Genomic DNA, 9,922 nt, shown 5'->3' on the forward strand with positions numbered 1-9,922 from the left:
TTTACCACGTTACGGTGAACGTGCCCCGCTGCATTCTCCATTTGCAATGCCAATTGCAACTTTTCCGCAGTTACAGCCTCTCCGTCGCCTCCTTGTCCGCTTTCCTTCCGCGTATAACGAGGTCTGCCCGATTACCTGGTAATTCTAGGATTCATTACGCGGAAAATGCTTTGTTTAAGGGAATGCGTGGAAAGAATCGTAGCTAAGGAGTCGGGTTTAATGATTGAGCGGAGAACGTATTCTCGGGGTCTTCGACTCCGGTACCGCAAGCGGTTGCGGACGCCGCAGCGGCCCTGAAGAGGCCAAAGGTCCAGAGAGTTCAGCCGATCCGCGGAACACTTTCTAGACCGACCGTATCCTCCTCTGTCATTCTCATAAATCTTTCTAGCACGCGAGAGCGGACGCGACTCGATACCAGATATCCTTTCAAAGGAGGCCGTCGTCGGCCCTAAGACGGTCTCGCTCCCGTCTCTCCTTCCCTCTCTTTTTCCCATAAAGAAGACGCACGGGGACCTTTCAAAGACTTCTGCATCGACGATCTCGTATCGGGTACGGATCGAACGCTCTCGGGATGCATATACTTTGTACATAAAAATTATCATCCATTATTTCGGAGGCGCCGCGACTTCGTCTTCGAACCTTCCGTATATTCTCACGATTTTAATTAAGATTTATGTAGCAAAATTGTGAAGCCAAGTTGGGTGTTGAATGTTGCGGGGTATTCTTTCGTAGTCCGTCAACTTTCTTAGCGAAATTTGCGGGACAGATATGTTGAAAATGCCGTGGGAACCTGGTCCTCCGTAAAAAGAAGATGGCGGGTCTAGCTCACGTCTCTCTCGAAACTTATTCATTCTCTCGACTCGTTACGTCCACGTACGCCGCAGACGCACCGAGAACCGCAGAACGGCCTTTTCCATCGTTATTAACCCCGAGATGTACGACCCACGTTCCCGGACAGCTCGCAGCGGATTGGCCGCAAATTGCAGTCCACGCGAAAATTAGGAGTCGGGGCTCCTTAAACGTCCGACCGCGACTTACGTGTGCGGACCACCTACTCGGTGCATCTTCCTGTTTTCTATCTCCCATGTGAAATATACCGACCCCCCACACGGCTCCTTTATGAAAATAGAAAGTAAGAAGTAGGAGATAAAAAAGAGACAGTGAAATCTTGCCCTTGATTTTTTTCTTAAATAATGGAATTTTCTTAGAGATGGGATGAATCCTGGTTTCGTTTTCGTTCGGCTCTCGCTTCGGAAGAGGAAGGCGTTTCAGCCGATGGAATCTCGAGGCGTGACATTCCATTATCTCGAGGGGAGCATCCGACAGTGAAAGCATGACCCCTGATCCGGCCGCCACCCTTTCGCCTTCGTGCAGTAATGGACGATGTAATCTGTACCGTTATCCGGCAGCCAATCCTGCCTGAGCGACGAATCGGCCGGACGAATCCTACCCGGGGCTACTCTAATCTGTACCCGAGATAAGGGCGCCAGTCTTAGGCGGAGGCGGACGGTGAGTGCGGTCAGTACGAGTCCAGCCGCCGTCGAGGGTGGACCGAGCCAGAGGGATCACAGAGGGCCATTCCGACCTCTACTCTAGATAGGGGGCGCGGGTCTTATATATAGAGGCGGACCCTCGCCCCCCGTCAGTACGGGTCCAGCCGTCGTCGAGGGAGGATCGGGCGGACCGAGCCAGGGGGATCACAGAGGGCCATTCCGACCTCTACTCTAGATAGGGGCGCGGGTTTTATATATAGAGGCGGACCCTCGCCCCAGTCAGTACGGGTCCAGCCGTCGTCGAGGGAGGATCGGGCGGATCGAGCCAGAGGGATCACAGAGGGCCATTCCGACCTCTACTCTAGATAGGGGCGCGGGTCTTATATATAGAGGTGGACCCTCGCTCCAGTCAGTACGGGTCCAGCCGTCCCCGAGGGTGGATCGGGGCAGCGCGATCCCAGCCGGGATAAGATCGATCGGCCCGAGGGATTCTTCGGAAATCCAGGCCGATTGATTTGATGAGACTCTTTGCCCCGAAGAGAGCGTCCGAAGGGCGATGATCGCCAGCGAGGAGCGGTCCATCCGGGCGTCGTAAAGGGGAGCCGTAACGCAAGAGCCACCTGGCTACCGAGCGAGCCGTAATTTACTGCCAGGGCCTTCCATTTTATTAACTCGGCCGTGAGTAAGGGCCGACGAGACTCCCAACGACGTACGAGGTCGTTCGCCGGGACCGTTTACGGAACGTTGTAGATCGGTCCACCTGATCGTACGGTCAGCTGGGACCAGGAATATAACAACCTCCTATTGTCCTTTCGGATGAGAAGGTGCCTTGGTCAAGGTACACCGGTTTCGGCCGAGTCATCGGCGAAGTTTAGTCACGATGATGAGCCGTGATCATATCTCGATATTTCATATGTACCATGAGAATAAATTTTCATTGAACCTTAGAAATATTTTGTTAACTCAAAGAATAACTATTTATTTCAGTTTATTCCAGTGAAATAATTCTCTGGTTCGATCTATCCATTTTTTCCTGGGGTAGGATAGGATGTCGACCGGAAGGTACTCCTGGAGGGGTCTTCTCGAAGACGGTGCTCGGAAGCGCGGCGACGGGCGCCGAAAAAAATGAGGTAGAAAGCTAATAGCGGGGTTCCCGCCTATTTGGACGGTTCCCAGGGGCCCGGGGATTATACCGATGGGTAAAGGCGAGAAAGTAATCGCGCGCTATTACGCGGGGTCCCCCTCGATACGTCCCGCGGCGTGGGAGTGCGTGCCGTTTAATTGCTCTTACGACCTCTCTTCCCGTCTCCGGCCTCTTCCTCTCCTCGGTCGAGGCGGTTACATTGTTCCGCGCGAACCGGCGGAATATTAAAATGCCGGAAGGATGTTCGGTAGCTCGTCGCGGTTACGTGACTCCAGGAGGACTAGGGCATTGTTCGGGGCCCGAACACTCCGCGCCGGAACCGCCGCTCCTCGTCAACGTCTTCGTGCTCCGAAATCCCGGAGTCCTGGAATCGAGAAGCGGTTTTGAAAAATGAGAAAAATTATCCTCACCGGATGTAATCGCGAAAACGAGGAAGGTTGGACATCGCGGTCTCCTCTTCAAGGTGAGGACAGATTCTAACAATTTCAGGTTTTAATTTCATGCTTCGCCTTCCTTGCAGGACAAACAGCTTCGCTGGACCTAGAGGGTCGGGGTGGAGGCTGCAAGTGGGGAGCCGCCAATTCGCAGTCGACTTTTACTCCATCAGGAAGGAGGGGATGCACCGGAGATGCACTTGGACGTCCCTGCAACTCTTTTCAAACGATACGAAGAAAAAAATCCAGGTGTATGGCCTCTAAACTTCTTCTCTTTCTCTGAAAATCGGGAGAATGAGAAAATCCGAAATTTCAGGATTTTTTTCAAGGACGAAAGCGCGGTTTTTGGCTTCTCATCTTCGGGGTGGGAACTAATTAACTCCCAATTTTTTAGTCTCTATGGGTTTGAGAGGGGATTCTGGAAAACGGTCAAGCACCCGGGTTATCCAGTTGCAGTCGGAGCTGAGGAGGTTCGACGGATCGGAATCGAGGAGATCGACGTCCTGCTGCATCAGGGATATCGGGTGACTGCATCCGCGATGCACGTCGTCGTCCTTGCATCTACTTTGACTGCATAGGAGACGAACGAGCGAGAGTTGGATTTTCCTGCAGGCTGCTTCGGGTAGGACTCTCACAAGGGACGTGTCCTTGTGTCGGTGCATCCGTGCGAGTGCATCCGTACACCCACTCGAGGTTACTTCGGCCGCCGTTTACACGGAGATGCATCTCTCGAGGTCTCTTACTTTCGTTCGGGGCCTCGCCTGACCTTTGAACCGCAATCTTCAGGCTCGACTCTTCCTGCGAGGACCGTTCGCTTTTCCGCATTGGAAAGTTGGACGGATTTTTACGGAAACGACGCCCAGGGCCTTCCTTTGCATCCGCCTGGTGCGATCCTCGGTCGATCGGTGAAGAAAAATCGATGGAAGAAATTAAAATGCTAGAAATTGTAAAAATGGTAGAAATAAGGAAAAGTGTGAAAATTGAGAAAATATCCGCGAGAATTCCGCCGCGCGAAAAGCCGAGTCGGTGAGAGGCTTTCCTTCGAGGCGTTTAATTAGTGCGTTGGATCGAGTAACGTTCCAGTAATGACGGGCTGAAAAAGTCGAGCCGGGCCTGTTTCTTCGAAGCGGTAATTACGCCGCGGAAAGTTCGCAGCAGCTCCTCGGGAACTTCCGAGGACGTCCGGTTTCTTCGGGCCCGAAGCATCCGACCCAGTTTTCTAGCCTCTCGGCACGGTAGTCTTCACCTATTATTTTGTCAAATTTTTCTTGAATACTTAACGTCCAAAATCCATCAATGGAATTCATTCGATTTTGAGCGAAACAATTGTTCTTTGAATTTTTTATTTTATATTGGAGGGTCCTTGGATGAATCTATATCGATGAATTCAAATTAAAGGTCGCCTCGGGTGCGAGAACCAGTCTCATTGTTGCACTTCCGATCTCTGTAGGTAATTCCTGCGTACTCGCGTAATCCCGACTCATTGAGCGGCTCGGCGGAGAGCGAGAGAGAAAGTCAAACGAGAATGAAAATGAGTTGGAGAAAGAGAGAGAGGGATCGAGGATCGGAGGAACTCCAGGAATTCCCGGCATCTGCCGTGAGATCCGAGATGAAGAAATGCGGCCGATTCCTGCGGGAAGCTCGCGTTTTGAAATTAATTTACCTATTCCAGGGAATATCGAGAGGTCCTTTGAGGGACGAACGTCCGTCTGGAATTGAGTAATCCGATGATTTACTCCTCAAGCTTTGTCGGCCGACATTGCGGTGTAATTTAATGGTCCATCTGGAATCTCCTTTTCCAAGTTATTCCGTTTTTTCCTTTTTTCCCCTCCGGGAAAGGCGCCTCCCTCTGGAGCAATTCCCTGTTTCTTCCGTTTCCTTCTTGTCGGCGGTTGGACCAAATAATTATTCTCCCACTGCCGGGGCAAGCGATAATTGGTTCAATTACCGCCGAGAGTTGTGCACCTCGAATTGTCTCGTTACGAGCCCCGAAATTGTCCGATTTCGATGTCTTGAGTTAACTGAGGATCGATAACGAACGATGCACTATTTTTAATCGAATTTATAAATCTTTATGACTCTCCGCGATAATTGGTTCAATTACCGCCGAGAGTTGTGCACCTCGAATTGTCTCGTTACGGACCTTGAAATTGTCCGATTTCGGCAATTTGAGTTATCGAGAACTATCTTCAGTTATTGAGGATCAATGATTAACGATGCACCATTTTTAATCGATTTTTTAAATCTTATCACTGGATGCTGGAAATTCATGAAAACCGAGTCGAGGAATGAACTTCCGCGGTCTTCTTTATCCGCGACATGGCCTTCTATATATGCAGGCATGCCGCACTGCATTACCTGCACCAGGGGGCCCCGGTGCATCGCGCAGTAGTACGAACTGCAATTCTGCAAGTGGTAACAACTATGACGTGTCAGCCAGGACGGTCGAACTCTGTCCGAGTAAACCGGAAGTCGGAAGCGATCCTTCGGAAAGTTCGCACATTCGAAGGCACCGCGGAGCTTCCAGTTCCCGAAAATGCGGAAATTTCGTGACGCATCCTCGGAAATTCGAAAGTTTAGAAATTCGAGATAAAATCTATTACACCTCAATTTCCACGGAGTATCCGTTCCACGTGGTTTCGTTATGCGCGAATGGAAACCCCATAGATAAAGTCTGCCAGGACGAAAGAAAAATTATTATAAACATAAGCTAGTACATATCAGTTTCAGAGATATATACTTATTTCAGTAGCTTAAGGAAAAGAAAAAATAATGACGTTACCGGGTAAATTGTGTTATAAATTACCGTGTAAACTGAGGGTGGAGGGTATTTCCGTTCTTTTTTTCTTGTACCCTCGTATTTAGCCATTCTTTTTATGTCGTAGTTTCGAGGCGAACACTCCAGGCTGGGATTAAACTAGAAGGAAGTAAATGCTGGGACGTCGCGGGTCCGCAGTAACGAGATTACCGTCTGGCAAAGGATGAGCGAGATAAAGGAAGAGACTCGGACAGGTGAAAGCACCTAAGACCGCAGCGACCGCAAGATGCACACGGTGTCCCCGTGTTCCCGTCTCCATCTCCCGAATAATAAATACAAATGGTATTTACAGCCGACGAGGTCTCCCCGTTCCTCCCCCAGACCGGAATTGCTCTCAGGCGAGTGTAAAAGTTCTCCTTTAATTTTTATTACATTTCTTACACCTCGAAGAAGAGCGTCCCTCGTTGCCCTGGGAACCAGCCGAGTCACGGCGGTGTCATCGGTCATCGGCGCGATCGGTCGATCTATCGATCGACTCGCAATTGGCCAATCGAACCTCGATCCCGCGAGTCGGCCGGTCTCCCTTTTCGTAATTTCATAAATTCATAAGTCGACCTTTCCGCGGGAGACACGCGAGCGCGATTGCAGTCTCAATTACGACGTAATTGCCCAATACCGGGCACCCTGGCGAGATGCACCCTGGGATGCACTTTTCCATCTCGAGGTCGAAACGGGAGCGGTGAAGCTGCATTTCGAGGATGAAGGTGCACGGCGTCATTAATATCCTTCCCCCGTGAGTTACGTCCTGGCTGCGCTTCGTTCCTCCTTCGCGTCAACGAGGCTCCCGAAAAAGGAGAACCCGGGAGTCCTTTTGGATGCTGCAAGGATATCGCATCTCCGGACGCTCTTCCGGGCCGTCCGTAAACCTGCACCGATCCTAACGATATTTCAGAAACAAACTCCTTACCTGCGATAACCCGGAGTTTGTATACTTATGAATATTAAATAATATTTAATAATGGATAGAAACGCCTAAAAATTCGTCCTTTCTCAGGATGCTCCAAGAAGGGTGCATTCGACGGTACGGTGCATAACGTCGGAGCTGTCACCTGAGAGTTTCTCAAGGATATCCTATTTTCCGCCGCTGCTTTCGAGTTACCCGTAAAAATGCACCCATACTTAAAGACAGTTCCTTGTCTAAGGTAACCCTGGGAATGCGGGATTATGGATGTTTATACATGTTTTAAAAATCTGGAAAAATTCATCCTGTCTCGGAATGAAGCAAGGAAGGTGGCCAGAGGATAAAGTCGAAGCTGACATTCGAGAAATCTGCATAAACCGTGCATAAACGAGCGCGAACCCATCCCCTGTCCCTCACCGAGGCCTGATCATTAACTCTCAAATCTCCGTTCTAAACCGCGATAAAAGTGGAATTTTCTATCGACTTCTCCGGCGCATTCGACGTCTTTACGAGGCCTTAACGCGCACCTGGCGGAGCCACGTTGGCATTAAATGACCCGCGTAAATACACCGTAAATGATTACCGAGCGGTAATGCATCTACAAACGGAGTCCATTGTCGCCGCTCTGAGTACGTTCGCCTCTGAACATGGAAACATTCCCAGCCTCTTCCTCGGCTTTTTCCCCAAGAATCGATACATTGTCATTCGCCTCGATCTGCATAAATACCGCATAAATAAAGAAGCCTCGAGCCCTCTCCTTATCACTCCCCGCGGTCTCGCCTCCCGGACCACCAGAGCTTGATTACACCTGTCGCCCCTGATTACACGGTGGTTAGATGTAACACCTGACTTCCTTCGGTCGTTAAAGGCCCTGGGATCACCTTTCCTGCTGGGGGACACAGGTGCATTGGGCAATCTCGACATAGACAAGCGCATTGTAGTAGGGGCCGCAACAAAAAGGGGAAAATGTGGAGAGGGTAAAAAAAAAAACAATTCGCGCCGTTCTTGACCCCGATGACACACCGCGGCTGACCCGAGCCTCGGCTCCCATCGGAGGAATAATCCTAGGAATAATAATATAATATTATAATCGATAGGTATCGGACCTTTCGCAAAAGTGCGCCGACCGAGCCGATCGATCGCCGCCGAATCGGCGATAGATACGAGATCGAGAGACAGCCGCCGATTGATGAGACCGCGATGAACTTTGTGCAATCAGGGACACTCGGATAATCGGTCGTAATATCATCTCAGCATCGAGGTAGGCTGAGGAAAAAAATTCGATGGACAGACCCGGTCAGCCAGACGAGAGGCTTGCGGAACTCTTGGAGGACGCTGATCTAGGGATCGCTGGACCAAGGATGGGGCATTTCTCGATTTTCTTCTAATCGTCCTCCGAGTGTGACATTTGCGGACAGAAGTGACGGTACTCTTGAGTAAGACACCTCCGTAGAGGTGCGAGGTGAAAGGTCGCGTTTCAAGACAAGGTCCTCGAGGACTTTTCGCCGATTTGTGGGCAACGAACCGACGAGGTTTTCACCATTTTTGCAAATCTTCTCATCGCTTTTGTTGTCAGGAAATTCCCGAAAGGATATTCGGTCACAAATCGGGGATTTGAATGCCGGGAAATGCGTGGAAATCGGCGAGAAATCGTTATCGACATTGTTCTGCCACGCAACTCGATTGATTTAGTCGAAAAAAGAGATAGGGACATGAATGAAATTTGTTAAGGATTATTTAGTAAAAAGGATATCGAGAATGGAGGGTTGGATATCATTGGGAATTGGCGACAGGCGCCGGAATATTAGTGCAGAAATTTTGAGGCCGAGTGGAAATAGTGACTGGATTATGTTGTTGTTTATCATTTATCAGTTAGAATCTATGGCAATTGGTTCTCAAAGAAGGACATGGTTTCGCATGGTTTCCGAGCGAATAGCCCCTCGGGAATTCCATTATCGCCGCGGAATTTGTCGTCGAATCCGCGCATTAACGATATCAAAGGAGAGCAACAGGCATTGCTCGCAAAACCCGCGAATCGATCGATAACCAATCCCCATTTAATCGCATAATTCGCTGCTTTTCCCATTTCCTCGGATCGTAGGATTTTCCCCCGTGCCGGTTCGAGAGTCGGAATTCGAAACCGGGACCATTACCGTCCAGATTGGACGAAATTCCCCTAGGAATTACTCAGACTCGAGCAAGACCCTAGACCCCGAAGAGGTCCAAGCAGAGATTCATCCAGTTTCGGATAAATCTGTAATTACTAAAAATTCATAAAATCCCTCAAATTGTTATTCCACCCCCTCCGTGGATAAAAAATGAAGACGGTAATTCGGTGCTTCAAGTGCGAGTACAGTGTTCATATTAAACGTACAGGGGTTACAAACTAGAAGACTTTGCTGAGGACGAGTGGATTCCAGACATGTAAAAAATCACCAACGACAAAGTCTGAGAGAATTCCGACGAGGGGGTCCCGGGTCCACGACACGTGGGGGGTCTTCAGGGAGTGACAGGAAGTGGTAACCTGAAAATGCCCTGTCAAAATTGACCTGTCAATGGAATGGGAGGTATTTACAATTTTGGGGGATCTTACGAGCAATATGGGGAAGGAATTTTGTCGGTCCAGGTTCTCCGGATACCCTGAAGAGCTTCTTCAGCGGCCCCTCCTCTTGCCCTTCTTCGCCATTTTTGCGTACTTCATCCGCTCGCAGTCGGACATTTTCCGCCAACGACAGCCCGCTATTTGGGCGACCTTCGTTACATGACAATTCGGCATACAGCGCAAGACCGTCAAGTAGAAGACGATGAATCCATTCTTCTTTCTGCGCTTCCGGGACTTCCTCCCTCGATAGCTCTTCTTGGCCATTTTTCCCTCGACCGGTCCGCCGAATTTTTGGGGCCTGCAACGATGGGTTACATGGCATCTGCTTGAGAATTTTCCTCGACTTTTCCCGGGTTTTCGGCTCACATCCCTCCCGCCACGGATGGGAAGGACCGAGTTGAAGGTCGTGCGTTCTCGACTGTCCTTTCGGTCGTTTCTATAGGTACCGAGAGCCACCCATCTACTGGGGGAAAGCTATTGACAAAAGTCTGGAGACGTTGCGGAAATTGCCGACCGGCACTCCCTTCTCG

The 9,922-nt window shown here is 50.0% G+C and overlaps 1 long non-coding RNA gene across 1 annotated transcript; it reads right to left on the minus strand.

Annotated features, from left to right (window-relative positions):
* Positions 1 to 9,121: 9,121 nt before the first annotated feature.
* Positions 9,122 to 9,506, minus strand: LOC111674390. The gene is made up of 2 exons (XR_002762430.1): positions 9,384 to 9,506; positions 9,122 to 9,325 (listed from the first exon to the last, which is right to left on the minus strand). It is a non-coding gene; the product is annotated as an uncharacterized LOC111674390 (long non-coding RNA).
* Between the last annotated feature and the right edge of the window lie 416 nt (positions 9,507 to 9,922).

Source organism: Orussus abietinus, unplaced genomic scaffold, assembly GCF_000612105.2.
Source record: "Orussus abietinus isolate OABI.00-Male unplaced genomic scaffold, Oabi_2.0 scaffold1, whole genome shotgun sequence".
NCBI lineage: Eukaryota > Metazoa > Arthropoda > Insecta > Hymenoptera > Orussidae > Orussus > Orussus abietinus.